The sequence below is a fragment of the Dendrobates tinctorius genome, unplaced genomic scaffold (genome assembly GCF_039654945.1).
Source record: "Dendrobates tinctorius isolate UK_male_01 unplaced genomic scaffold, ASM3965494v1 ptg000165l, whole genome shotgun sequence".
Classification (NCBI taxonomy): domain Eukaryota; kingdom Metazoa; phylum Chordata; class Amphibia; order Anura; family Dendrobatidae; genus Dendrobates; species Dendrobates tinctorius.
The window spans coordinates 20138758-20166042 of record NW_027361832.1 but is presented as its reverse complement, the minus strand read 5'-3'; the positions used below and the strand labels follow the sequence as shown (position 1 = coordinate 20166042).

Sequence of the window (27285 nt, the reverse complement as noted above, 5' to 3'; positions counted from 1 at the left end):
ACCTGTCCGACCCTACACTAGGAAGGAGCGGGAGGGAATTGGGGGCATTTTCCTGCTAAGGCACGCAAATATTAATGATAATAAGACAGACAGGACAGTCTGACACTTGCTGGCGCTGAGGCTGCAGGGGCAAATAGGAGGTGTGGCCATGTGCAAGCATATGTGCGTGCTCGCTTGCAAGTGACTGTGCGCTTCCTAGGTGTGGCGCGCTGCAGACAGTCAAAGGGGTTGTTCCCTTTCATTAAATGTTCCTCCCAGGTTGCAGGCTTTTAGAAAGCAACAAACCGCCCTGTACTCACCCTACCCGGGTCCACCGGAGAGTCTCACTGCTGCTCCAGGTCTGTGGCATTGGCTGCGACGCTGATGTCACGTCAGCAGCCGATCAGTGAGCTCAGCGGCTCTGAGCGGGGCGTTCTGCCTACAACCCCTTTAAGAGAGCCAGCAAAAAAGTGAAGACAAAGGAAATTACAAAAGGGCCTCTTGCTGAGCACTGGCGATAAGTGAGACAGTCCAAAAAGGAGCGCCAGCCAGGCGTGATTAAGGAACAGGTGCGCTCCTTTAGACCGGGTTCATTTCCAGCTCTGCATTTTTTTCTTGCTGAGCACTGGACAGGGCAGCCGGCAGCCAGACTGCATAGTAGAAAAGCAGCAAGTGAGAAGCCTGTCTCTGCCTACGGCCACACCACCCTGAACACGCCCGATCTCGTCTGATCTTGGAAGCTAAGCAGGGTCGGGCCTGGTTAGTTCTTGGATGGGAGACCGCCTGGGAATACCAGGTGCTGTAGGCTTTTGCTTTTTCCTTCCTTCCACCAGCAGGGGTCACTGTCCTCTATGCCTTTTTTCCATTCCCTTTCACAAGGGCACACATGCTTCTTTCCTCTTTTCATTTGCTTTCTCTCTTGCGCTATTTCGTCCGTGCAAACTGCCAGCATCCTTCTCATCACCGTGGGCCTCCAGCATTGTTGCTTATTTACTTTTAATACTAGGCTTCCTTTCAACAGGACCAGCGCCTCCCGCGGGCTTGGGGGCATCCGCCGGCAACCTGGAGGCCAGTTTACAGGCCGAAGCAAGCAGGACACCTTTGCAGGCAACACGACCCCCCTGAAGAGCAGCACACAGTCACTGGCAACCAGAATGGTGACCGGTCTGCAAACCCTGTCTTATGAGGAAAGGTTGCAGGATTTGGGAATGTTTAGTTTGCAAAAGAGAAGACTGAGAGGAGACTTAATAGCTGTCTACAAATATCTAAAGGGCTGTCACATTGTAGAAGGATCAATTTTATTCTCATTTGCACAAGGAAAGACTAGAAGCAATGTGATGAAACTGAATGGGAGGAGACACAGATTAGATATTAGAAAATTTTTTTTAACAGTTAGAGTGATCAATGAGTGGAACAGGCTGCCACGAGAAGTGGTGAGTTCTCCTTCAATGGAAGTCTTCAAACAGAGGCTGGACAGACATCTGACTGGGATGATTTAGCGAATCCTGCTTTGAGCAGGGGGTTGGACCAGATGGCCCAGGAGGTCCCTTCCAACTCTAAGATTCTATGATTCTATCTCACCCTCTTCCTTCATTCGCTCCTGGACGTCTCAATCCGCCTCAAGTTGCGGCTGCTCCAGCTTGCGCCTTCTGTCACGTCCCCCCAGATGAATGGTTTAGCCTGCAGGAGACCCTGCGTGGAGCCATATTTAAAGACAAATGATGCTCGGGCCCTGCTGCGGCGCGTGGTTTCACTGCAAAACAAACAAAGACTGTAGGGGCGGCCCAGCCTTTGCATCGGCCCTTCGGAGCCCGCCTCCACATGGTCAGAGTTCTCGCCACCATGCGAGCCTGAGGCAGGCTGGCCAGGCGATGGACCAAGCCGTGTCTACTGGCCATACCACCCTGGATACGCCCGATCTCGTCCGAACTCGGAAGCAAAGCGGGGATGGGCTTGGACAGTACTTGGATGGGAGACCTCCTGGGAACACCGAGTGCTGTAGACCATTTTGATGACATTTTGCTCCCTGGCCCAGCTCGGCTAGTATACAGGGGCGCCTTATCAGACACCAACATTACCTAAGCTGGAAGCCCCAAGCCGCATAATGCCTCTGATGCCTCTGAGATGGTTTGCAGCTAGGGACGCTACCACGCCTCCTCGCATGCCTCACACCAAGCTCCTTGCCGCAGCTAAGAGTGCTTATTGACCCCTCGGCCTGCCTTCTGGAAATGAAGGCGTCATAAGCATCCTGGGCCGTTAAGGGGCCAGGCATTCAGCGGGCGCCCAGGGGATGATCTTTAGAGGCCGGCCGGCCGGCTGGCAGAAGTAACGTCTTCTTCTGCAAAGAAGCTTGTGTAACTAACCCAATCAGACGGCTGCCCAGGACCCAAATTCAGTACTAGTGTGGGGAGGAGGACCCCCATATAGTGTTTGGGCCGGAACCAAGGGGACCGCCATCAGAGTTATTGAAGGAAGCACAACAGGGGAATTACAAAGGGAGACATGCGACTGAGGTTGTCAGGGCAACAGGGGGAGGGGCTAGGGTAAAAGGAGCAGGGGACGCGCTGAAGTGGCAGTTGGGGAAGAGAGGGAGTGAAGGCAGGACACAGGGTGACTTGCAGGGGTACCGAGAGGAGCCTGCGAGGAGAAAGCGGCCGATTTACCGACAAGAGAGACGTGAGAGACTGTGCCCAGAGACTGCTCCCCGCTCCCGTTCTGAGAGAATTATCCCCGCTAAACCCCGCCTTAGAGAGAGAGGAACTATACCTCCGGTTGTGGCCGTGAGTACCGGTAACCAGGCCTCAGAGATCTGGGCCCTTCCCCCCAGCCTTCCCCCATCACGCCGACCCGGCCACCATTGGCCTCAAGGTACGCCACCTTGTCACAGGCGGGATTAAAAGCTCGCTACCCTGGCTTAGGAAGAGACTCCTTGGTAAAGGACGGCTACAGGCCTTTCTGGGGAACTGCGTCATCACCGCGCGCCACCTCCATCATTTACTTCAGGGCCTGTTGAGACCCAACGGCATTGCTTTCTTCAGGGCCTGTTGCGCCCCAGCGGCAGTGTTTTCTTCAGGGTCTGTTGCACCCCAGCGGCAGCGTTTTCTTCAGGGTCTGTTGTGCCCCAGCGGAGGCGTTTTCTTCAGGGCCTGTTGCGCCCCAGCGGCAGCGTTTCCTTCAGGGCCTGTTGCGCCCCAGCGGCAGCGTTATCTTCAGGGCCTGTTGCGCCCCAATGTCCCCGTTTCCTTCAGGGCCTGTTGCGCCCCAGCGGCAGCGTTTCCTTCAGGGCCTGTTGCGCCCCAGCGGCAGCGTTATCTTCAGGGCCTGTTGCGCCCCAATGTCCCCGTTTCCTTCAGGGCCTGTTGCGCCCCAGCGGCAGCGTTTCCTTCAGGGCTTGTTGCGCCCCAGCAGCAGCGTTTCCTTCAGGGCCTGTTGCGCCCCAACATCCCCGTTTTCTTCAGGACCTGTTGCGCCCCAACGTCCTCGTTTTCTTCAGGGCTTGTTGCCCCCCAACGGTATTATTTTCTTCAGGGCCTGTTGCCCCCACCGACATCACTTTCCTCAGGACAGCCGCCTCAGCGACCTCAACGCGGCCACGCTACCGAACCCAGCAGTCCCTGGAAGGCTAAGTGAAACTATATTGGGTTAAGATTGTTGAGTCCCTGCGTGGACTGTTGGTGTTGTACTTATTCCTTGTTTTGTTCAGCCTAGCCCTTCGGCTAGGGTTTTATAAAAGTAATTTCGAAAACCACCATTCGTTTAGTGTCTCGTCACTGCATCCTGCGAACCTGTCTGACCCTACACTAGGAAGGAGCGGGAGGGAATTGGGGGCATTTTCCTGCTAAGGCATGCAAATATTAATGATAATAAGACAGACAGGACAGTCTGACACTTGCTGGCGCTGAGGCTGCAGGGGCAAATAGGAGGTGTGGCCATGTGCAAGCATATGTGCGTGCTCGCTTGCAAGTGACTGTGCGCTTCCTAGGTGTGGCGCGCTGCAGACAGTCAAAGGGGTTGTTCCCTTTCATTAAATGTTCTTCCCAGGTTGCAGGCTTTTAGAAAGCAACAAACCGCCCTGTACTCACCCTACCCGGGTCCACCGGAGAGTCTCACTGCTGCTCCAGGTCTGTGGCATTGGCTGCGACGCTGACGTCACGTCAGCAGCCGATCAGTGAGCTCAGCGGCTCTGAGCGGGGCGTTCTGCCTACAACCCCTTTAAGAGAGCCAGCAAAAAAGTGAAGACAAAGGAAATTACAAAAGGGCCTCTTGCTGAGCACTGGCGATAAGTGAGACAGTCCAAAAAGGAGCGCCAGCCAGGCGTGATTAAGGAACAGGTTCGCTCCTTTAGACCGGGTTCATTTCCAGCTCTGCATTTTTTTCTTGCTGAGCACTGGACAGGGCAGCCGGCAGCCAGACTGCATAGTAGAAAAGCAGCAAGTGAGAAGCCTGTCTCTGCCTACGGCCACACCACCCTGAACACGCCCGATCTCGTCTGATCTCGGAAGCTAAGCAGGGTCGGGCCTGGTTAGTACTTGGATGGGAGACCGCCTGGGAATACCAGGTGCTGTAGGCTTTTGCTTTTTCCTTCCTTCCACCAGCAGGGGTCACTGTCCTCTATGCCTTTTTTCCATTCCCTTTCACAAGGGCACACATGCTTCTTTCCTCTTTTCATTTGCTTTCTCTCTTGCGCTATTTCGTCCGTGCAAACTGCCAGCATCCTTCTCATCACCGTGGGCCTCCAGCATTGTTGCTTATTTACTTTTAATACTAGGCTTCCTTTCAACAGGACCAGCGCCTCCCGCGGGCTTGGGGGCATCCGCCGGCAACCTGGAGGCCAGTTTACTGGCCGAAGCAAGCAGGACACCTTTGCAGGCAACACGACCCCCCTGAAGAGCAGCACACAGTCACTGGCAACCAGAATGGTGACCGGTCTGCAAACCCTGTCTTATGAGGAAAGGTTGCAGGATTTGGGAATGTTTAGTTTGCAAAAGAGAAGACTGAGAGGAGACTTAATAGCTGTCTACAAATATCTAAAGGGCTGTCACATTGTAGAAGGATCAACTTTATTCTCATTTGCACAAGGAAAGACTAGAAGCAATGGGATGAAACTGAATGGGAGGAGACACAGATTAGATATTAGAAATTTTTTTTTAACAGTTAGAGTGATCAATGAGTGGAACAGGCTGCCACGAGAAGTGGTGAGTTCTCCTTCAATGGAAGTCTTCAAACAGAGGCTGGACAGACATCTGACTGGGATGATTTAGCGAATCCTGCTTTGAGCAGGGGGTTGGACCAGATGGCCCAGGAGGTCCCTTCCAACTCTACGATTCTATGATTCTATCTCACCCTCTTCCTTCATTCGCTCCTGGACGTCTCAATCCGCCTCAAGTTGCGGCTGCTCCAGCTTGCGCCTTCTGTCACGTCCCCCCAGATGAATGGTTTAGCCTGCAGGAGACCCTGCGTGGAGCCATATTTAAAGACAAATGATGCTCGGGCCCTGCTGCGGCGCGTGGTTTCACTGCAAAACAAACAAAGACTGTAGGGGCGGCCCAGCCTTTGCATCGGCCCTTCGGAGCCCGCCTCCACATGGTCAGAGTTCTCGCCACCATGCGAGCCTGAGGCAGGCTGACCAGGCGATGGACCAAGCCGTGTCTACTGGCCATACCACCCTGGATACGCCCGATCTCGTCCGAACTCGGAAGCAAAGCGGGGATGGGCTTGGACAGTACTTGGATGGGAGACCTCCTGGGAACACCGAGTGCTGTAGACCATTTTGATGACATTTTGCTCCCTGGCCCAGCTCGGCTAGTATACAGGGGCGCCTTATCAGACACCAACATTACCTAAGCTGGAAGCCCCAAGCCGCATAATGCCTCTGATGCCTCTGAGATGGTTTGCAGCTAGGGACGCTACCACGCCTCCTCGCATGCCTCACACCAAGCTCCTTGCCGCAGCTAAGAGTGCTTATTGACCCCTCGGCCTGCCTTCTGGAAATGAAGGCGTCATAAGCATCCTGGGCCGTTAAGGGGCCAGGCATTCAGCGGGCGCCCAGGGGATGATCTTTAGAGGCCGGCCGGCCGGCTGGCAGAAGTAACGTCTTCTTCTGCAAAGAAGCTTGTGTAACTAACCCAATCAGACGGCTGCCCAGGACCCAAATTCAGTACTAGTGTGGGGAGGAGGACCCCCATATAGTGTTTGGGCCGGAACCAAGGGTACCGCCATCAGAGTTATTGAAGGAAGCACAACAGGGGAATTACAAAGGGAGACATGCGACTGAGGTTGTCAGGGCAACAGGGGGAGGGGCTAGGGTAAAAGGAGCAGGGGACGCGCTGAAGTGGCAGTTGGGGAAGAGAGGGAGTGAAGGCAGGACACAGGGTGACTTGCAGGGGTACGGAGAGGAGCCTGCGAGGAGAAAGCGGCCGATTTACCGACAAGAGAGACGTGAGAGACTGTGCCCAGAGACTGCTCCCCGCTCCCGTTCTGAGAGAATTATCCCCGCTAAACCCCGCCTTAGAGAGAGAGGAACTATACCTCCGGTTGTGGCCGTGAGTACCGGTAACCAGGCCTCAGAGATCTGGGCCCTTCCCCCCAGCCTTCCCCCATCACGCCGACCCGGCCACCATTGGCCTCAAGATACGCCACCTTGTCACAGGCGGGATTAAAGGCTCGCTACCCTGGCTTAGGAAGAGACTCCTTGGTAAAGGACGGCTACAGGCCTTTCTGGGGAACTGCGTCATCACCGCGCGCCACCTCCATCATTTACTTCAGGGCCTGTTGAGACCCAACGGCATTGCTTTCTTCAGGGCCTGTTGCGCCCCAGCGGCAGTGTTTTCTTCAGGGCCTGTTGCACCCCAGCGGCAGCGTTTTCTTCAGGGCCTGTTGTGCCCCAGCGGAGGCGTTTTCTTCAGGGCCTGTTGCGCCCCAGCGGCAGCGTTTCCTTCAGGGCCTGTTGCGCCCCAGCGGCAGCGTTATCTTCAGGGCCTGTTGCGCCCCAATGTCCCCGTTTCCTTCAGGGCCTGTTGCGCCCCAGCCGCAGCGTTTCCTTCAGGGCTTGTTGCGCCCCAGCGGCAGCGTTTCCTTCAGGGACTGTTGCGCCCCAACGTCCCCGTTTTCTTCAGGACCTGTTGCGCCCCAACGTCCTCGTTTTCTTCAGGGCTTGTTGCCCCCCAACGGTATTATTTTCTTCAGGCCCTGTTGCCCCCACCGACATCACTTTCCTCAGGACAGCCGCCTCAGCGACCTCAACGCTGCCACGCTACCGAACCCAGCAGTCCCTGGAAGGCTAAGTGAAACTATATTGGGTTAAGATTGTTGAGTCCCTGCGTGGACTGTTGGTGTTGTACTTATTCCTTGTTTTGTTCAGCCTAGCCCTTCGGCTAGGGTTTTATAAAAGTAATTTCGAAAACCACCATTCGTTTAGTGTCTCGTCACTGCATCCTGCGAACCTGTCCGACCCTACACTAGGAAGGAGCGGGAGGGAATTGGGGGCATTTTCCTGCTAAGGCACGCAAATATTAATGATAATAAGACAGACAGGACAGTCTGACACTTGCTGGCGCTGAGGCTGCAGGGGCAAATAGGAGGTGTGGCCATGTGCAAGCATATGTGCGTGCTCGCTTGCAAGTGACTGTGCGCTTCCTAGGTGTGGCGCGCTGCAGACAGTCAAAGGGGTTGTTCCCTTTCATTAAATGTTCTTCCCAGGTTGCAGGCTTTTAGAAAGCAACAAACCGCCCTGTACTCACCCTACCCGGGTCCACCGGAGAGTCTCACTGCTGCTCCAGGTCTGTGGCATTGGCTGCGACGCTGATGTCACGTCAGCAGCCGATCAGTGAGCTCAGCGGCTCTGAGCGGGGCGTTCTGCCTACAACCCCTTTAAGAGAGCCAGCAAAAAAGTGAAGAGAAAGGAAATTACAAAAGGGCCTCTTGCTGAGCACTGGCGATAAGTGAGACAGTCCAAAAAGGAGCGCCAGCCAGGCGTGATTAAGGAACAGGTGCGCTCCTTTAGACCGGGTTCATTTCCAGCTCTGCAATTTTTTCTTGCTGAGCACTGGACAGGGCAGCCGGCAGCCAGACTGCATAGTAGAAAAGCAGCAAGTGAGAAGCTTGTCTCTGTCTACGGCCACACCACCCTGAACACGCCCGATCTCGTCTGATCTCGGAAGCTAAGCAGGGTCGGGCCTGGTTAGTACTTGGATGGGAGACCGCCTGGGAATACCAGGTGCTGTAGGCTTTTGCTTTTTCCTTCCACCAGCAGGGGTCACTGTCCTCTATTCCTTTTTTCCATTCCCTTTCACAAGGGCACACATGCTTCTTTCCTCTTTTCATTTGCTTTCTCTCTTGCGCTATTTCGTCCGTGCAAACTGCCAGCATCCTTCTCATCACCGTGGTCCTCCAGCATTGTTGCTTATTTACTTTTAATACTAGGCTTCCTTTCAACAGGACCAGCGCCTCCCGCGGGCTTGGGGGCATCCGCCGGCAACCTGGAGGCCAGTTTACAGGCCGAAGCAAGCAGGACACCTTTGCAGGCAACAAGACCCCCCTGAAGAGCAGCACACAGTCACTGGCAACCATCTCACCCTCTTCCTTCATTCGCTCCTGGACGTCTCAATCCGCCTCAAGTTGCGGCTCCTCAAGCTTGCTCCTTCTGTCACGTCCCCCCAGATGAATGGTTTATCCTGCAGGAGACCCTGCGTGGAGCCATATTTAAAGACAAATGATGCTCGGGCCCTGCTGCGGCGCGTGGTTTCACTGCAAAACAAACAAAGACTGTAGGGTCGGCCCAGCCTTTGCATCGGCCCTTCGGAGCCCGCCTCCACATGGTCAGAGTTCTCGCCACCACGCGAGCCTGAGGCAGGCTGGCCAGGCGATGGACCAAGCCGTGTCTACTGGCCATACCACCCTGGATACGCCCGAACTCGGAAGCAAAGCGGGGATGGGCTTGGACAGTACTTGGATGGTAGACCTCCTGGGAACACCGAGTGCTGTAGACCATTTTGATGACATTTTGCTCCCTGGCCCAGCTCGGCTAGTATACAGGGGCGTCTTATCAGACACCAACATAAGCTGGAAGCCCCAAGCCGCATAATGCCTCTGATGCCTCTGAGATGGTTTGCAGCTAGGGACGCTACCACGCCTCCTCGCATGCCTCACACCGAGCTCCTTGCCGCGGCTAAGAGTGCTTATTGATCCCTCAGCCTGCCTTCTGGAAATGATGGCGTCATAAGCATCCTGGGCCGTTAAGGGGCCAGGCATTCAGCGGGCGCCCAGGGGATGATTTTTAGAGGACGTCCGGCCGGCAGAAGTAACGTCTTCTTCTGCAAAGAAGCTTGTGTAACTAACCCAATCAAACGGCTGCCCAGGACCCAAATTCAGTACTAGGAAGGAGCGGGAGGGAATTGGGGGTATTTTCCTGCTAAGGCACGCAAATATTAATGATAATAAGACAGACAGGACAGTCTGACACTTGCTGGCGCTGAGGCTGCAGGGGCAAATAGGAGGTGTGGCCATGTGCAAGCATATGTGCGTGCTCGCTTGCAAGTGACTGTGCGCTTCCTAGGTGTGGCGCGCTGCAGACAGTCAAAGGGGTTGTTCCCTTTCATTAAACGTTCTTCCCAGGTTGCAGGCTTTTAGAAAGCAACAAACCGCCCTGTACTCACCCTACCCGGGTCCACCGGAGAGTCTCACCGCTGCTCCAGGTCTGTGGCATTGGCTGCGACGCTGACGTCACGTCAGCAGCCGATCAGTGAGCTCAGCGGCTCTGAGCGGGGCGTTCTGCCTACAACCCCTTTAAGAGAGCCAGCAAAAAAGTGAAGAGAAAGGAAATTACAAAAGGGCCTCTTGCTGAGCACTGGCGATAAGTGAGACAGTCCAAAAAGGAGCGCCAGCCAGGCGTGATTAAGGAACAGGTGCGCTCCTTTAGACCGGGTTCATTTCCAGCTCTGCATTTTTTTCTTGCTGAGCACTGGACAGGGCAGCCGGCAGCCAGACTGCATAGTAGAAAAGCAGCAAGTGAGAAGCCTGTCTCTGCCTACGGCCACACCACCCTGAACACGCCCGCTCTCGTCTGATCTCGGAAGCTAAGCAGGGTCGGGCCTGGTTAGTACTTGGATGGGAGACCGCCTGGGAATACCAGGTGCTGTAGGCTTTTGCTTTTTCCTTCCTTCCACCAGCAGGGGTCACTGTCCTCTATGCCTTTTTTCCATTCCCTTTCACAAGGGCACACATGCTTCTTTCCTCTTTTCATTTGCTTTCTCTCTTGCGCTATTTCGTCCGTGCAAACTGCCAGCATCCTTCTCATCACCGTGGGCCTCCAGCATTGTTGCTTATTTACTTTTAATACTAGGCTTCCTTTCAACAGGACCAGCGCCTCCCGCGGGCTTGGGGGCATCCGCCGGCAACCTGGAGGCCAGTTTACAGGCCGAAGCAAGCAGGACACCTTTGCAGGCAACACGACCCCCCTGAAGAGCAGCACACAGTCACTGGCAACCAGAATGGTGACCGGTCTGCAAACCCTGTCTTATGAGGAAAGGTTGCAGGATTTGGGAATGTTTAGTTTGCAAAAGAGAAGACTGAGAGGAGACTTAATAGCTGTCTACAAATATCTAAAGGGCTGTCACATTGTAGAAGGATCAACTTTATTCTCATTTGCACAAGGAAAGACTAGAAGCAATGGGATGAAACTGAATGGGAGGAGACACAGATTAGATATTAGAAAAAAATTTTTAACAGTTAGAGTGATCAATGAGTGGAACAGGCTGCCACGAGAAGTGGTGAGTTCTCCTTCAATGGAAGTCTTCAAACAGAGGCTGGACAGACATCTGACTGGGATGATTTAGCGAATCCTGCTTTGAGCAGGGGGTTGGACCAGATGGCCCAGGAGGTCCCTTCCAACTCTACGATTCTATGATTCTATCTCACCCTCTTCCTTCATTCGCTCCTGGACGTCTCAATCCGCCTCAAGTTGCGGCTGCTCCAGCTTGCGCCTTCTGTCACGTCCCCCCAGATGAATGGTTTAGCCTGCAGGAGACCCTGCGTGGAGCCATATTTAAAGACAAATGATGCTCGGGCCCTGCTGCGGCGCGTGGTTTCACTGCAAAACAAACAAAGACTGTAGGGGCGGCCCAGCCTTTGCATCGGCCCTTCGGAGCCCGCCTCCACATGGTCAGAGTTCTCGCCACCATGCGAGCCTGAGGCAGGCTGGCCAGGCGATGGACCAAGCCGTGTCTACTGGCCATACCACCCTGGATACGCCCGATCTCGTCCGAACTCGGAAGCAAAGCGGGGATGGGCTTGGACAGTACTTGGATGGGAGACCTCCTGGGAACACCGAGTGCTGTAGACCATTTTGATGACATTTTGCTCCCTGGCCCAGCTCGGCTAGTATACAGGGGCGCCTTATCAGACACCAACATTACCTAAGCTGGAAGCCCCAAGCCGCATAATGCCTCTGATGCCTCTGAGATGGTTTGCAGCTAGGGACGCTACCACGCCTCCTCGCATGCCTCACACCAAGCTCCTTGCCGCAGCTAAGAGTACTTATTGACCCCTCGGCCTGCCTTCTGGAAATGAAGGCGTCATAAGCATCCTGGGCCGTTAAGGGGCCAGGCATTCAGCGGGCGCCCAGGGGATGATCTTTAGAGGCCGGCCGGCCGGCCGGCTGGCAGAAGTAACGTCTTCTTCTGCAAAGAAGCTTGTGTAACTAACCCAATCAGACGGCTGCCCAGGACCCAAATTCAGTACTAGTGTGGGGAGGAGGACCCCCATATAGTGTTTGGGCCGGAACCAAGGGGACCGCCATCAGAGTTATTGAAGGAAGCACAACAGGGGAATTACAAAGGGAGACATGCGACTGAGGTTGTCAGGGCAACAGGGGGAGGGGCTAGGGTAAAAGGAGCAGGGGACGCGCTGAAGTGGCAGTTGGGGAAGAGAGGGAGTGAAGGCAGGACACAGGGTGACTTGCAGGGGTACCGAGAGGAGCCTGCGAGGAGAAAGCGGCCGATTTACCGACAAGAGAGACGTGAGAGACTGTGCCCAGAGACTGCTCCCCGCTCCCGTTCTGAGAGAATTATCCCCGCTAAACCCCGCCTTAGAGAGAGAGGAACTATACCTCCGGTTGTGGCCGTGAGTACCGGTAACCAGGCCTCAGAGATCTGGGCCCTTCCCCCCAGCCTTCCCCCATCACGCCGACCCGGCCACCATTGGCCTCAAGATACGCCACCTTGTCACAGGCGGGATTAAAGGCTCGCTACCCTGGCTTAGGAAGAGACTCCTTGGTAAAGGACGGCTACAGGCCTTTCTGGGGAACTGCGTCATCACCGCGCGCCACCTCCATCATTTACTTCAGGGCCTGTTGAGACCCAACGGCATTGCTTTCTTCAGGGCCTGTTGCGCCCCAGCGGCAGTGTTTTCTTCAGGGCCTGTTGCACCCCAGCGGCAGCGTTTTCTTCAGGGCCTGTTGTGCCCCAGCGGAGGCGTTTTCTTCAGGGCCTGTTGCGCCCCAGCGGCAGCGTTTCCTTCAGGGCCTGTTGCGCCCCAGCGGCAGCGTTATCTTCAGGGCCTGTTGCGCCCCAATGTCCCCGTTTCCTTCAGGGCCTGTTGCGCCCCAGCGGCAGCGTTTCCTTCAGGGCTTGTTGCGCCCCAGCGGCAGCGTTTCCTTCAGGGCCTGTTGCGCCCCAACGTCCCCGTTTTCTTCAGGACCTGTTGCGCCCCAACGTCCTCGTTTTCTTCAGGGCTTGTTGCCCCCCAACGGAATTATTTTCTTCAGGGCCTGTTGCCCCCACCGACATCACTTTCCTCAGGACAGCCGCCTCAGCGACCTCAACGCGGCCACGCTACCGAACCCAGCAGTCCCTGGAAGGCTAAGTGAAACTATATTGGGTTAAGATTGTTGAGTCCCTGCGTGGACTGTTGGTGTTGTACTTATTCCTTGTTTTGTTCAGCCTAGCCCTTCGGCTAGGGTTTTATAAAAGTAATTTCGAAAACCACCATTCGTTTAGTGTCTCGTCACTGCATCCTGCGAACCTGTCCGACCCTACACTAGGAAGGAGCGGGAGGGAATTGGGGGCATTTTCCTGCTAAGGCACGCAAATATTAATGATAATAAGACAGACAGGACAGTCTGACACTTGCTGGCGCTGAGGCTGCAGGGGCAAATAGGAGGTGTGGCCATGTGCAAGCATATGTGCGTGCTCGCTTGCAAGTGACTGTGCGCTTCCTAGGTGTGGCGCGCTGCAGACAGTCAAAGGGGTTGTTCCCTTTCATTAAATGTTCTTCCCAGGTTGCAGGCTTTTAGAAAGCAACAAACCGCCCTGTACTCACCCTACCCGGGTCCACCGGAGAGTCTCACTGCTGCTCCAGGTCTGTGGCATTGGCTGCGACGCTGATGTCACGTCAGCAGCCGATCAGTGAGCTCAGCGGCTCTGAGCGGGGCGTTCTGCCTACAACCCCTTTAAGAGAGCCAGCAAAAAAGTGAAGAGAAAGGAAATTACAAAAGGGCCTCTTGCTGAGCACTGGCGATAAGTGAGACAGTCCAAAAAGGAGCGCCAGCCAGGCGTGATTAAGGAACAGGTGCGCTCCTTTAGACCGGGTTCATTTCCAGCTCTGCATTTTTTTCTTGCTGAGCACTGGACAGGGCAGCCGGCAGCCAGACTGCATAGTAGAAAAGCAGCAAGTGAGAAGCCTGTCTCTGCCTACGGCCACACCACCCTGAACACGCCCGATCTCGTCTGATCTCGGAAGCTAAGCAGGGTCGGGCCTGGTTAGTACTTGGATGGGAGACCGCCTGGGAATACCAGGTGCTGTAGGCTTTTGCTTTTTCCTTCCTTCCACCAGCAGGGGTCACTGTCCTCTATGCCTTTTTTCCATTCCCTTTCACAAGGGCACACATGCTTCTTTCCTCTTTTCATTTGCTTTCTCTCTTGCGCTATTTCGTCCGTGCAAACTGCCAGCATCCTTCTCATCACCGTGGGCCTCCAGCATTGTTGCTTATTTACTTTTAATACTAGGCTTCCTTTCAACAGGACCAGCGCCTCCCGCGGGCTTGGGGGCATCCGCCGGCAACCTGGAGGCCAGTTTACAGGCCGAAGCAAGCAGGACACCTTTGCAGGCAACACGACCCCCCTGAAGAGCAGCACACAGTCACTGGCAACCAGAATGGTGACCGGTCTGCAAACCCTGTCTTATGAGGAAAGGTTGCAGGATTTGGGAATGTTTAGTTTGCAAAAGAGAAGACTGAGAGGAGACTTAATAGCTGTCTACAAATATCTAAAGGGCTGTCACATTGTAGAAGGATCAACTTTATTCTCATTTGCACAAGGAAAGACTAGAAGCAATGTGATGAAACTGAATGGGAGGAGACACAGATTAGATATTAGAAAAATTTTTTTAACAGTTAGAGTGATCAATGAGTGGAACAGGCTGCCACGAGAAGTGGTGAGTTCTCCTTCAATGGAAGTCTTCAAACAGAGGCTGGACAGACATCTGACTGGGATGATTTAGCGAATCCTGCTTTGAGCAGGGGGTTGGACCAGATGGCCCAGGAGGTCCCTTCCAACTCTAAGATTCTATGATTCTATCTCACCCTCTTCCTTCATTCGCTCCTGGACGTCTCAATCCGCCTCAAGTTGCGGCTGCTCCAGCTTGCGCCTTCTGTCACGTCCCCCCAGATGAATGGTTTAGCCTGCAGGAGACCCTGCGTGGAGCCATATTTAAAGACAAATGATGCTCGGGCCCTGCTGCGGCGCGTGGTTTCACTGCAAAACAAACAAAGACTGTAGGGGCGGCCCAGCCTTTGCATCGGCCCTTCGGAGCCCGCCTCCACATGGTCAGAGTTCTCGCCACCATGCGAGCCTGAGGCAGGCTGGCCAGGCGATGGACCAAGCCGTGTCTACTGGCCATACCACCCTGGATACGCCCGATCTCGTCCGAACTCGGAAGCAAAGCGGGGATGGGCTTGGACAGTACTTGGATGGGAGACCTCCTGGGAACACCGAGTGCTGTAGACCATTTTGATGACATTTTGCTCCCTGGCCCAGCTCGGCTAGTATACAGGGGCGCCTTATCAGACACCAACATTACCTAAGCTGGAAGCCCCAAGCCGCATAATGCCTCTGATGCCTCTGAGATGGTTTGCAGCTAGGGACGCTACCACGCCTCCTCGCATGCCTCACACCAAGCTCCTTGCCGCAGCTAAGAGTGCTTATTGACCCCTCGGCCTGCCTTCTGGAAATGAAGGCGTCATAAGCATCCTGGGCCGTTAAGGGGCCAGGCATTCAGCGGGCGCCCAGGGGATGATCTTTAGAGGCCGGCCGGCCGGCTGGCAGAAGTAACGTCTTCTTCTGCAAAGAAGCTTGTGTAACTAACCCAATCAGACGGCTGCCCAGGACCCAAATTCAGTACTAGTGTGGGGAGGAGGACCCCCATATAGTGTTTGGGCCGGAACCAAGGGGACCGCCATCAGAGTTATTGAAGGAAGCACAACAGGGGAATTACAAAGGGAGACATGCGACTGAGGTTGTCAGGGCAACAGGGGGAGGGGCTAGGGTAAAAGGAGCAGGGGACGCGCTGAAGTGGCAGTTGGGGAAGAGAGGGAGTGAAGGCAGGACACAGGGTGACTTGCAGGGGTACCGAGAGGAGCCTGCGAGGAGAAAGCGGCCGATTTACCGACAAGAGAGACGTGAGAGACTGTGCCCAGAGACTGCTCCCCGCTCCCGTTCTGAGAGAATTATCCCCGCTAAACCCCGCCTTAGAGAGAGAGGAACTATACCTCCGGTTGTGGCCGTGAGTACCGGTAACCAGGCCTCAGAGATCTGGGCCCTTCCCCCCAGCCTTCCCCCATCACGCCGACCCGGCCACCATTGGCCTCAAGATACGCCACCTTGTCACAGGCGGGATTAAAGGCTCGCTACCCTGGCTTAGGAAGAGACTCCTTGGTAAAGGACGGCTACAGGCCTTTCTGGGGAACTGCGTCATCACCGCGCGCCACCTCCATCATTTACTTCAGGGCCTGTTGAGACCCAACGGCATTGCTTTCTTCAGGGCCTGTTGCGCCCCAGCGGCAGTGTTTTCTTCAGGGTCTGTTGCACCCCAGCGGCAGCGTTTTCTTCAGGGTCTGTTGTGCCCCAGCGGAGGCGTTTTCTTCAGGGCCTGTTGCGCCCCAGCGGCAGCGTTTCCTTCAGGGCCTGTTGCGCCCCAGCGGCAGCGTTATCTTCAGGGCCTGTTGCGCCCCAATGTCCCCGTTTCCTTCAGGGCCTGTTGCGCCCCAGCGGCAGCGTTTCCTTCAGGGCTTGTTGCGCCCCAGCGGCAGCGTTTCCTTCAGGGCCTGTTGCGCCCCAACATCCCCGTTTTCTTCAGGACCTGTTGCGCCCCAACGTCCTCGTTTTCTTCAGGGCTTGTTGCCCCCCAACGGTATTATTTTCTTCAGGGCCTGTTGCCCCCACCGACATCACTTTCCTCAGGACAGCCGCCTCAGCGACCTCAACGCGGCCACGCTACCGAACCCAGCAGTCCCTGGAAGGCTAAGTGAAACTATATTGGGTTAAGATTGTTGAGTCCCTGCGTGGACTGTTGGTGTTGTACTTATTCCTTGTTTTGTTCAGCCTAGCCCTTCGGCTAGGGTTTTATAAAAGTAATTTCGAAAACCACCATTCGTTTAGTGTCTCGTCACTGCATCCTGCGAACCTGTCTGACCCTACACTAGGAAGGAGCGGGAGGGAATTGGGGGCATTTTCCTGCTAAGGCATGCAAATATTAATGATAATAAGACAGACAGGACAGTCTGACACTTGCTGGCGCTGAGGCTGCAGGGGCAAATAGGAGGTGTGGCCATGTGCAAGCATATGTGCGTGCTCGCTTGCAAGTGACTGTGCGCTTCCTAGGTGTGGCGCGCTGCAGACAGTCAAAGGGGTTGTTCCCTTTCATTAAATGTTCTTCCCAGGTTGCAGGCTTTTAGAAAGCAACAAACCGCCCTGTACTCACCCTACCCGGGTCCACCGGAGAGTCTCACTGCTGCTCCAGGTCTGTGGCATTGGCTGCGACGCTGATGTCACGTCAGCAGCCGATCAGTGAGCTCAGCGGCTCTGAGCGGGGCGTTCTGCCTACAACCCCTTTAAGAGAGCCAGCAAAAAAGTGAAGAGAAAGGAAATTACAAAAGGGCCTCTTGCTGAGCACTGGCGATAAGTGAGACAGTCCAAAAAGGAGCGCCAGCCAGGCGTGATTAAGGAACAGGTGCGCTCCTTTAGACCGGGTTCATTTCCAGCTCTGCAATTTTTTCTTGCTGAGCACTGGACAGGGCAGCCGGCAGCCAGACTGCATAGTAGAAAAGCAGCAAGTGAGAAGCTTGTCTCTGCCTACGGCCACACCACCCTGAACACGCCCGATCTCGTCTGATCTCGGAAGCTAAGCAGGGTCGGGCCTGGTTAGTACTTGGATGGGAGACCGCCTGGGAATACCAGGTGCTGTAGGCTTTTGCTTTTTCCTTCCACCAGCAGGGGTCACTGTCCTCTATTCCTTTTTTCCATTCCCTTTCACAAGGGCACACATGCTTCTTTCCTCTTTTCATTTGCTTTCTCTCTTGCGCTATTTCGTCCGTGCAAACTGCCAGCATCCTTCTCATCACCGTGGTCCTCCAGCATTGTTGCTTATTTACTTTTAATACTAGGCTTCCTTTCAACAGGACCAGCGCCTCCCGCGGGCTTGGGGGCATCCGCCGGCAACCTGGAGGCCAGTTTACAGGCCGAAGCAAGCAGGACACCTTTGCAGGCAACAAGACCCCCCTGAAGAGCAGCACACAGTCACTGGCAACCATCTCACCCTCTTCCTTCATTCGCTCCTGGACGTCTCAATCCGCCTCAAGTTGCGGCTCCTCAAGCTTGCTCCTTCTGTCACGTCCCCCCAGATGAATGGTTTATCCTGCAGGAGACCCTGCGTGGAGCCATATTTAAAGACAAATGATGCTCGGGCCCTGCTGCGGCGCGTGGTTTCACTGCAAAACAAACAAAGACTGTAGGGTCGGCCCAGCCTTTGCATCGGCCCTTCGGAGCCCGCCTCCACATGGTCAGAGTTCTCGCCACCACGCGAGCCTGAGGCAGGCTGGCCAGGCGATGGACCAAGCCGTGTCTACTGGCCATACCACCCTGGATACGCCCGAACTCGGAAGCAAAGTGGGGATGGGCTTGGACAGTACTTGGATGGTAGACCTCCTGGGAACACCGAGTGCTGTAGACCATTTTGATGACATTTTGCTCCCTGGCCCAGCTCGGCTAGTATACAGGGGCGTCTTATCAGACACCAACATAAGCTGGAAGCCCCAAGCCGCATAATGCCTCTGATGCCTCTGAGATGGTTTGCAGCTAGGGACGCTACCACGCCTCCTCGCATGCCTCACACCGAGCTCCTTGCCGCGGCTAAGAGTGCTTATTGATCCCTCAGCCTGCCTTCTGGAAATGATGGCGTCATAAGCATCCTGGGCCGTTAAGGGGCCAGGCATTCAGCGGGCGCCCAGGGGATGATTTTTAGAGGACGTCCGGCCGGCAGAAGTAACGTCTTCTTCTGCAAAGAAGCTTGTGTAACTAACCCAATCAAACGGCTGCCCAGGACCCAAATTCAGTACTAGGAAGGAGCGGGAGGGAATTGGGGGTATTTTCCTGCTAAGGCACGCAAATATTAATGATAATAAGACAGACAGGACAGTCTGACACTTGCTGGCGCTGAGGCTGCAGGGGCAAATAGGAGGTGTGGCCATGTGCAAGCATATGTGCGTGCTCGCTTGCAAGTGACTGTGCGCTTCCTAGGTGTGGCGCGCTGCAGACAGTCAAAGGGGTTGTTCCCTTTCATTAAACGTTCTTCCCAGGTTGCAGGCTTTTAGAAAGCAACAAACCGCCCTGTACTCACCCTACCCGGGTCCACCGGAGAGTCTCACCGCTGCTCCAGGTCTGTGGCATTGGCTGCGACGCTGACGTCACGTCAGCAGCCGATCAGTGAGCTCAGCGGCTCTGAGCGGGGCGTTCTGCCTACAACCCCTTTAAGAGAGCCAGCAAAAAAGTGAAGAGAAAGGAAATTACAAAAGGGCCTCTTGCTGAGCACTGGCGATAAGTGAGACAGTCCAAAAAGGAGCGCCAGCCAGGCGTGATTAAGGAACAGGTGCGCTCCTTTAGACCGGGTTCATTTCCAGCTCTGCATTTTTTTCTTGCTGAGCACTGGACAGGGCAGCCGGCAGCCAGACTGCATAGTAGAAAAGCAGCAAGTGAGAAGCCTGTCTCTGCCTACGGCCACACCACCCTGAACACGCCCGATCTCGTCTGATCTCGGAAGCTAAGCAGGGTCGGGCCTGGTTAGTACTTGGATGGGAGACCGCCTGGGAATACCAGGTTCTGTAGGCTTTTGCTTTTTCCTTCCTTCCACCAGCAGGGGTCACTGTCCTCTATGCCTTTTTTCCATTCCCTTTCACAAGGGCACACATGCTTCTTTCCTCTTTTCATTTGCTTTCTCTCTTGCGCTATTTCGTCCGTGCAAACTGCCAGCATCCTTCTCATCACCGTGGGCCTCCAGCATTGTTGCTTATTTACTTTTAATACTAGGCTTCCTTTCAACAGGACCAGCGCCTCCCGCGGGCTTGGGGGCATCCGCCGGCAACCTGGAGGCCAGTTTACAGGCCGAAGCAAGCAGGACACCTTTGCAGGCAACACGACCCCCCTGAAGAGCAGCACACAGTCACTGGCAACCAGAATGGTGACCGGTCTGCAAACCCTGTCTTATGAGGAAAGGTTGCAGGATTTGGGAATGTTTAGTTTGCAAAAGAGAAGACTGAGAGGAGACTTAATAGCTGTCTACAAATATCTAAAGGGCTGTCACATTGTAGAAGGATCAACTTTATTCTCATTTGCACAAGGAAAGACTAGAAGCAATGGGATGAAACTGAATGGGAGGAGACACAGATTAGATATTAGAAAAAAAATTTTAACAGTTAGAGTGATCAATGAGTGGAACAGGCTGCCACGAGAAGTGGTGAGTTCTCCTTCAATGGAAGTCTTCAAACAGAGGCTGGACAGACATCTGACTGGGATGATTTAGCGAATCCTGCTTTGAGCAGGGGGTTGGACCAGATGGCCCAGGAGGTCCCTTCCAACTCTACGATTCTATGATTCTATCTCACCCTCTTCCTTCATTCGCTCCTGGACGTCTCAATCCGCCTCAAGTTGCGGCTGCTCCAGCTTGCGCCTTCTGTCACGTCCCCCCAGATGAATGGTTTAGCCTGCAGGAGACCCTGCGTGGAGCCATATTTAAAGACAAATGATGCTCGGGCCCTGCTGCGGCGCGTGGTTTCACTGCAAAACAAACAAAGACTGTAGGGGCGGCCCAGCCTTTGCATCGGCCCTTCGGAGCCCGCCTCCACATGGTCAGAGTTCTCGCCACCATGCGAGCCTGAGGCAGGCTGGCCAGGCGATGGACCAAGCCGTGTCTACTGGCCATACCACCCTGGATACGCCCGATCTCGTCCGAACTCGGAAGCAAAGCGGGGATGGGCTTGGACAGTACTTGGATGGGAGACCTCCTGGGAACACCGAGTGCTGTAGACCATTTTGATGACATTTTGCTCCCTGGCCCAGCTCGGCTAGTATACAGGGGCGCCTTATCAGACACCAACATTACCTAAGCTGGAAGCCCCAAGCCGCATAATGCCTCTGATGCCTCTGAGATGGTTTGCAGCTAGGGACGCTACCACGCCTCCTCGCATGCCTCACACCAAGCTCCTTGCCGCAGCTAAGAGTGCTTATTGACCCCTCGGCCTGCCTTCTGGAAATGAAGGCGTCATAAGCATCCTGGGCCGTTAAGGGGCCAGGCATTCAGCGGGCGCCCAGGGGATGATCTTTAGAGGCCGGCCGGCCGGCCGGCTGGCAGAAGTAACGTCTTCTTCTGCAAAGAAGCTTGTGTAACTAACCCAATCAGACGGCTGCCCAGGACCCAAATTCAGTACTAGTGTGGGGAGGAGGACCCCCATATAGTGTTTGGGCCGGAACCAAGGGGACCGCCATCAGAGTTATTGAAGGAAGCACAACAGGGGAATTACAAAGGGAGACATGCGACTGAGGTTGTCAGGGCAACAGGGGGAGGGGCTAGGGTAAAAGGAGCAGGGGACGCGCTGAAGTGGCAGTTGGGGAAGAGAGGGAGTGAAGGCAGGACACAGGGTGACTTGCAGGGGTACCGAGAGGAGCCTGCGAGGAGAAAGCGGCCGATTTACCGACAAGAGAGACGTGAGAGACTGTGCCCAGAGACTGCTCCCCGCTCCCGTTCTGAGAGAATTATCCCCGCTAAACCCCGCCTTAGAGAGAGAGGAACTATACCTCCGGTTGTGGCCGTGAGTACCGGTAACCAGGCCTCAGAGATCTGGGCCCTTCCCCCCAGCCTTCCCCCATCACGCCGACCCGGCCACCATTGGCCTCAAGATACGCCACCTTGTCACAGGCGGGATTAAAGGCTCGCTACCCTGGCTTAGGAAGAGACTCCTTGGTAAAGGACGGCTACAGGCCTTTCTGGGGAACTGCGTCATCACCGCGCGCCACCTCCATCATTTACTTCAGGGCCTGTTGAGACCCAACGGCATTGCTTTCTTCAGGGCCTGTTGCGCCCCAGCGGCAGTGTTTTCTTCAGGGCCTGTTGCACCCCAGCGGCAGCGTTTTCTTCAGGGCCTGTTGTGCCCCAGCGGAGGCGTTTTCTTCAGGGCCTGTTGCGCCCCAGCGGCAGCGTTTCCTTCAGGGCCTGTTGCGCCCCAGCGGCAGCGTTATCTTCAGGGCCTGTTGCGCCCCAATGTCCCCGTTTCCTTCAGGGCCTGTTGCGCCCCAGCGGCAGCGTTTCCTTCAGGGCTTGTTGCGCCCCAGCGGCAGCGTTTCCTTCAGGGCCTGTTGCGCCCCAACGTCCCCGTTTTCTTCAGGACCTGTTGCGCCCCAACGTCCTCGTTTTCTTCAGGGCTTGTTGCCCCCCAACGGAATTATTTTCTTCAGGGCCTGTTGCCCCCACCGACATCACTTTCCTCAGGACAGCCGCCTCAGCGACCTCAACGCGGCCACGCTACCGAACCCAGCAGTCCCTGGAAGGCTAAGTGAAACTATATTGGGTTAAGATTGTTGAGTCCCTGCGTGGACTGTTGGTGTTGTACTTATTCCTTGTTTTGTTCAGCCTAGCCCTTCGGCTAGGGTTTTATAAAAGTAATTTCGAAAACCACCATTCGTTTAGTGTCTCGTCACTGCATCCTGCGAACCTGTCCGACCCTACACTAGGAAGGAGCGGGAGGGAATTGGGGGCATTTTCCTGCTAAGGCACGCAAATATTAATGATAATAAGACAGACAGGACAGTCTGACACTTGCTGGCGCTGAGGCTGCAGGGGCAAATAGGAGGTGTGGCCATGTGCAAGCATATGTGCGTGCTCGCTTGCAAGTGACTGTGCGCTTCCTAGGTGTGGCGCGCTGCAGACAGTCAAAGGGGTTGTTCCCTTTCATTAAATGTTCCTCCCAGGTTGCAGGCTTTTAGAAAGCAACAAACCGCCCTGTACTCACCCTACCCGGGTCCACCGGAGAGTCTCACTGCTGCTCCAGGTCTGTGGCATTGGCTGCGACGCTGATGTCACGTCAGCAGCCGATCAGTGAGCTCAGCGGCTCTGAGCGGGGCGTTCTGCCTACAACCCCTTTAAGAGAGCCAGCAAAAAAGTGAAGAGAAAGGAAATTACAAAAGGGCCTCTTGCTGAGCACTGGCGATAAGTGAGACAGTCCAAAAAGGAGCGCCAGCCAGGCGTGATTAAGGAACAGGTGCGCTCCTTTAGACCGGGTTCATTTCCAGCTCTGCATTTTTTTCTTGCTGAGCACTGGACAGGGCAGCCGGCAGCCAGACTGCATAGTAGAAAAGCAGCAACTGAGAAGCCTGTCTCTGCCTACGGCCACACCACCCTGAACACGCCCGATCTCGTCTGATCTTGGAAGCTAAGCAGGGTCGGGCCTGGTTAGTACTTGGATGGGAGACCGCCTGGGAATACCAGGTGCTGTAGGCTTTTGCTTTTTCCTTCCTTCCACCAGCAGGGGTCACTGTCCTCTATGCCTTTTTTCCATTCCCTTTCACAAGGGCACACATGCTTCTTTCCTCTTTTCATTTGCTTTCTCTCTTGCGCTATTTCGTCCGTGCAAACTGCCAGCATCCTTCTCATCACCGTGGGCCTCCAGCATTGTTGCTTATTTACTTTTAATACTAGGCTTCCTTTCAACAGGACCAGCGCCTCCCGCGGGCTTGGGGGCATCCGCCGGCAACCTGGAGGCCAGTTTACAGGCCGAAGCAAGCAGGACACCTTTGCAGGCAACACGACCCCCCTGAAGAGCAGCACACAGTCACTGGCAACCAGAATGGTGACCGGTCTGCAAACCCTGTCTTATGAGGAAAGGTTGCAGGATTTGGGAATGTTTAGTTTGCAAAAGAGAAGACTGAGAGGAGACTTAATAGCTGTCTACAAATATCTAAAGGGCTGTCACATTGTAGAAGGATCAATTTTATTCTCATTTGCACAAGGAAAGACTAGAAGCAATGTGATGAAACTGAATGGGAGGAGACACAGATTAGATATTAGAAAATTTTTTTTAACAGTTAGAGTGATCAATGAGTGGAACAGGCTGCCACGAGAAGTGGTGAGTTCTCCTTCAATGGAAGTCTTCAAACAGAGGCTGGACAGACATCTGACTGGGATGATTTAGCGAATCCTGCTTTGAGCAGGGGGTTGGACCAGATGGCCCAGGAGGTCCCTTCCAACTCTAAGATTCTATGATTCTATCTCACCCTCTTCCTTCATTCGCTCCTGGACGTCTCAATCCGCCTCAAGTTGCGGCTGCTCCAGCTTGCGCCTTCTGTCACGTCCCCCCAGATGAATGGTTTAGCCTGCAGGAGACCCTGCGTGGAGCCATATTTAAAGACAAATGATGCTCGGGCCCTGCTGCGGCGCGTGGTTTCACTGCAAAACAAACAAAGACTGTAGGGGCGGCCCAGCCTTTGCATCGGCCCTTCGGAGCCCGCCTCCACATGGTCAGAGTTCTCGCCACCATGCGAGCCTGAGGCAGGCTGGCCAGGCGATGGACCAAGCCGTGTCTACTGGCCATACCACCCTGGATACGCCCGATCTCGTCCGAACTCGGAAGCAAAGCGGGGATGGGCTTGGACAGTACTTGGATGGGAGACCTCCTGGGAACACCGAGTGCTGTAGACCATTTTGATGACATTTTGCTCCCTGGCCCAGCTCGGCTAGTATACAGGGGCGCCTTATCAGACACCAACATTACCTAAGCTGGAAGCCCCAAGCCGCATAATGCCTCTGATGCCTCTGAGATGGTTTGCAGCTAGGGACGCTACCACGCCTCCTCGCATGCCTCACACCAAGCTCCTTGCCGCAGCTAAGAGTGCTTATTGACCCCTCGGCCTGCCTTCTGGAAATGAAGGCGTCATAAGCATCCTGGGCCGTTAAGGGGCCAGGCATTCAGCGGGCGCCCAGGGGATGATCTTTAGAGGCCGGCCGGCCGGCTGGCAGAAGTAACGTCTTCTTCTGCAAAGAAGCTTGTGTAACTAACCCAATCAGACGGCTGCCCAGGACCCAAATTCAGTACTAGTGTGGGGAGGAGGACCCCCATATAGTGTTTGGGCCGGAACCAAGGGGACCGCCATCAGAGTTATTGAAGGAAGCACAACAGGGGAATTACAAAGGGAGACATGCGACTGAGGTTGTCAGGGCAACAGGGGGAGGGGCTAGGGTAAAAGGAGCAGGGGACGCGCTGAAGTGGCAGTTGGGGAAGAGAGGGAGTGAAGGCAGGACACAGGGTGACTTGCAGGGGTACCGAGAGGAGCCTGCGAGGAGAAAGCGGCCGATTTACCGACAAGAGAGACGTGAGAGACTGTGCCCAGAGACTGCTCCCCGCTCCCGTTCTGAGAGAATTATCCCCGCTAAACCCCGCCTTAGAGAGAGAGGAACTATACCTCCGGTTGTGGCCGTGAGTACCGGTAACCAGGCCTCAGAGATCTGGGCCCTTCCCCCCAGCCTTCCCCCATCACGCCGACCCGGCCACCATTGGCCTCAAGGTACGCCACCTTGTCACAGGCGGGATTAAAAGCTCGCTACCCTGGCTTAGGAAGAGACTCCTTGGTAAAGGACGGCTACAGGCCTTTCTGGGGAACTGCGTCATCACCGCGCGCCACCTCCATCATTTACTTCAGGGCCTGTTGAGACCCAACGGCATTGCTTTCTTCAGGGCCTGTTGCGCCCCAGCGGCAGTGTTTTCTTCAGGGTCTGTTGCACCCCAGCGGCAGCGTTTTCTTCAGGGTCTGTTGTGCCCCAGCGGAGGCGTTTTCTTCAGGGCCTGTTGCGCCCCAGCGGCAGCGTTTCCTTCAGGGCCTGTTGCGCCCCAGCGGCAGCGTTATCTTCAGGGCCTGTTGCGCCCCAATGTCCCCGTTTCCTTCAGGGCCTGTTGCGCCCCAGCGGCAGCGTTTCCTTCAGGGCTTGTTGCGCCCCAGCAGCAGCGTTTCCTTCAGGGCCTGTTGCGCCCCAACATCCCCGTTTTCTTCAGGACCTGTTGCGCCCCAACGTCCTCGTTTTCTTCAGGGCTTGTTGCCCCCCAACGGTATTATTTTCTTCAGGGCCTGTTGCCCCCACCGACATCACTTTCCTCAGGACAGCCGCCTCAGCGACCTCAACGCGGCCACGCTACCGAACCCAGCAGTCCCTGGAAGGCTAAGTGAAACTATATTGGGTTAAGATTGTTGAGTCCCTGCGTGGACTGTTGGTGTTGTACTTATTCCTTGTTTTGTTCAGCCTAGCCCTTCGGCTAGGGTTTTATAAAAGTAATTTCGAAAACCACCATTCGTTTAGTGTCTCGTCACTGCATCCTGCGAACCTGTCTGACCCTACACTAGGAAGGAGCGGGAGGGAATTGGGGGCATTTTCCTGCTAAGGCATGCAAATATTAATGATAATAAGACAGACAGGACAGTCTGACACTTGCTGGCGCTGAGGCTGCAGGGGCAAATAGGAGGTGTGGCCATGTGCAAGCATATGTGCGTGCTCGCTTGCAAGTGACTGTGCGCTTCCTAGGTGTGGCGCGCTGCAGACAGTCAAAGGGGTTGTTCCCTTTCATTAAACGTTCTTCCCAGGTTGCAGGCTTTTAGAAAGCAACAAACCGCCCTGTACTCACCCTACCCGGGTCCACCGGAGAGTCTCACCGCTGCTCCAGGTCTGTGGCATTGGCTGCGACGCTGATGTCACGTCAGCAGCCGATCAGTGAGCTCAGCGGCTCTGAGCGGGGCGTTCTGCCTACAACCCCTTTAAGAGAGCCAGCAAAAAAGTGAAGAGAAAGGAAATTACAAAAGGGCCTCTTGCTGAGCACTGGCGATAAGTGAGACAGTCCAAAAAGGAGCGCCAGCCAGGCGTGATTAAGGAACAGGTGCGCTCCTTTAGACCGGGTTCATTTCCAGCTCTGCATTTTTTTCTTGCTGAGCACTGGACAGGGCAGCCGGCAGCCAGACTGCATAGTAGAAAAGCAGCAAGTGAGAAGCCTGTCTCTGCCTACGGCCACACCACCCTGAACACGCCCGATCTCGTCTGATCTCGGAAGCTAAGCAGGGTCGGGCCTGGTTAGTACTTGGATGGGAGACCGCCTGGGAATACCAGGTTCTGTAGGCTTTTGCTTTTTCCTTCCTTCCACCAGCAGGGGTCACTGTCCTCTATGCCTTTTTTCCATTCCCTTTCACAAGGGCACACATGCTTCTTTCCTCTTTTCATTTGCTTTCTCTCTTGCGCTATTTCGTCCGTGCAAACTGCCAGCATCCTTCTCATCACCGTGGGCCTCCAGCATTGTTGCTTATTTACTTTTAATACTAGGCTTCCTTTCAACAGGACCAGCGCCTCCCGCGGGCTTGGGGGCATCCGCCGGCAACCTGGAGGCCAGTTTACAGGCCGAAGCAAGCAGGACACCTTTGCAGGCAACACGACCCCCCTGAAGAGCAGCACACAGTCACTGGCAACCAGAATGGTGACCGGTCTGCAAACCCTGTCTTATGAGGAAAGGTTGCAGGATTTGGGAATGTTTAGTTTGCAAAAGAGAAGACTGAGAGGAGACTTAATAGCTGTCTACAAATATCTAAAGGGCTGTCACATTGTAGAAGGATCAACTTTATTCTCATTTGCACAAGGAAAGACTAGAAGCAATGGGATGAAACTGAATGGGAGGAGACACAGATTAGATATTAGAAAAAAAATTTTAACAGTTAGAGTGATCAATGAGTGGAACAGGCTGCC

At 54.8% G+C, this 27285-nt stretch overlaps 15 non-coding genes and 2 pseudogenes across 15 annotated transcripts; all 17 read left to right on the top strand.

The window, feature by feature from the left end:
• The first annotated feature begins 668 nt into the window (after nucleotides 1-668).
• LOC141053323 (5S ribosomal RNA) lies at nucleotides 669-787 on the top strand. Its single transcript, XR_012221068.1, has one exon. It is a non-coding gene; the product is annotated as a 5S ribosomal RNA (ribosomal RNA).
• A 1077-nt stretch (nucleotides 788-1864) lies between these two features.
• Nucleotides 1865-1984, top strand: LOC141053382 (5S ribosomal RNA). Its single transcript, XR_012221121.1, has one exon. It is a non-coding gene; the product is annotated as a 5S ribosomal RNA (ribosomal RNA).
• A 2446-nt stretch (nucleotides 1985-4430) lies between these two features.
• Nucleotides 4431-4549, top strand: LOC141053521 (5S ribosomal RNA). The gene has a single exon (XR_012221205.1). It is a non-coding gene; the product is annotated as a 5S ribosomal RNA (ribosomal RNA).
• A 1077-nt stretch (nucleotides 4550-5626) lies between these two features.
• On the top strand, nucleotides 5627-5746 carry LOC141053381 (5S ribosomal RNA). The gene has a single exon (XR_012221120.1). It is a non-coding gene; the product is annotated as a 5S ribosomal RNA (ribosomal RNA).
• Nucleotides 5747-8087: 2341 nt separating this feature from the next.
• LOC141053265 (5S ribosomal RNA) lies at nucleotides 8088-8206 on the top strand. The gene has a single exon (XR_012221016.1). It is a non-coding gene; the product is annotated as a 5S ribosomal RNA (ribosomal RNA).
• A 650-nt stretch (nucleotides 8207-8856) lies between these two features.
• On the top strand, nucleotides 8857-8966 carry LOC141053528 (5S ribosomal RNA; annotated as a pseudogene).
• Nucleotides 8967-10001: 1035 nt separating this feature from the next.
• LOC141053312 (5S ribosomal RNA) lies at nucleotides 10002-10120 on the top strand. Its single transcript, XR_012221058.1, has one exon. It is a non-coding gene; the product is annotated as a 5S ribosomal RNA (ribosomal RNA).
• A 1077-nt stretch (nucleotides 10121-11197) lies between these two features.
• LOC141053379 (5S ribosomal RNA) lies at nucleotides 11198-11317 on the top strand. Its single transcript, XR_012221119.1, has one exon. It is a non-coding gene; the product is annotated as a 5S ribosomal RNA (ribosomal RNA).
• A 2345-nt stretch (nucleotides 11318-13662) lies between these two features.
• Nucleotides 13663-13781, top strand: LOC141053509 (5S ribosomal RNA). The gene has a single exon (XR_012221204.1). It is a non-coding gene; the product is annotated as a 5S ribosomal RNA (ribosomal RNA).
• Nucleotides 13782-14858: 1077 nt separating this feature from the next.
• Nucleotides 14859-14978, top strand: LOC141053378 (5S ribosomal RNA). Its single transcript, XR_012221118.1, has one exon. It is a non-coding gene; the product is annotated as a 5S ribosomal RNA (ribosomal RNA).
• Nucleotides 14979-17319: 2341 nt separating this feature from the next.
• LOC141053497 (5S ribosomal RNA) lies at nucleotides 17320-17438 on the top strand. The gene has a single exon (XR_012221203.1). It is a non-coding gene; the product is annotated as a 5S ribosomal RNA (ribosomal RNA).
• A 650-nt stretch (nucleotides 17439-18088) lies between these two features.
• LOC141053579 (5S ribosomal RNA) lies at nucleotides 18089-18198 on the top strand (annotated as a pseudogene).
• A 1035-nt stretch (nucleotides 18199-19233) lies between these two features.
• Nucleotides 19234-19352, top strand: LOC141053304 (5S ribosomal RNA). Its single transcript, XR_012221050.1, has one exon. It is a non-coding gene; the product is annotated as a 5S ribosomal RNA (ribosomal RNA).
• A 1077-nt stretch (nucleotides 19353-20429) lies between these two features.
• On the top strand, nucleotides 20430-20549 carry LOC141053377 (5S ribosomal RNA). The gene has a single exon (XR_012221117.1). It is a non-coding gene; the product is annotated as a 5S ribosomal RNA (ribosomal RNA).
• Nucleotides 20550-22894: 2345 nt separating this feature from the next.
• On the top strand, nucleotides 22895-23013 carry LOC141053272 (5S ribosomal RNA). Its single transcript, XR_012221022.1, has one exon. It is a non-coding gene; the product is annotated as a 5S ribosomal RNA (ribosomal RNA).
• Nucleotides 23014-24090: 1077 nt separating this feature from the next.
• LOC141053376 (5S ribosomal RNA) lies at nucleotides 24091-24210 on the top strand. The gene has a single exon (XR_012221116.1). It is a non-coding gene; the product is annotated as a 5S ribosomal RNA (ribosomal RNA).
• A 2341-nt stretch (nucleotides 24211-26551) lies between these two features.
• Nucleotides 26552-26670, top strand: LOC141053301 (5S ribosomal RNA). The gene has a single exon (XR_012221049.1). It is a non-coding gene; the product is annotated as a 5S ribosomal RNA (ribosomal RNA).
• Nucleotides 26671-27285: the final 615 nt, after the last annotated feature.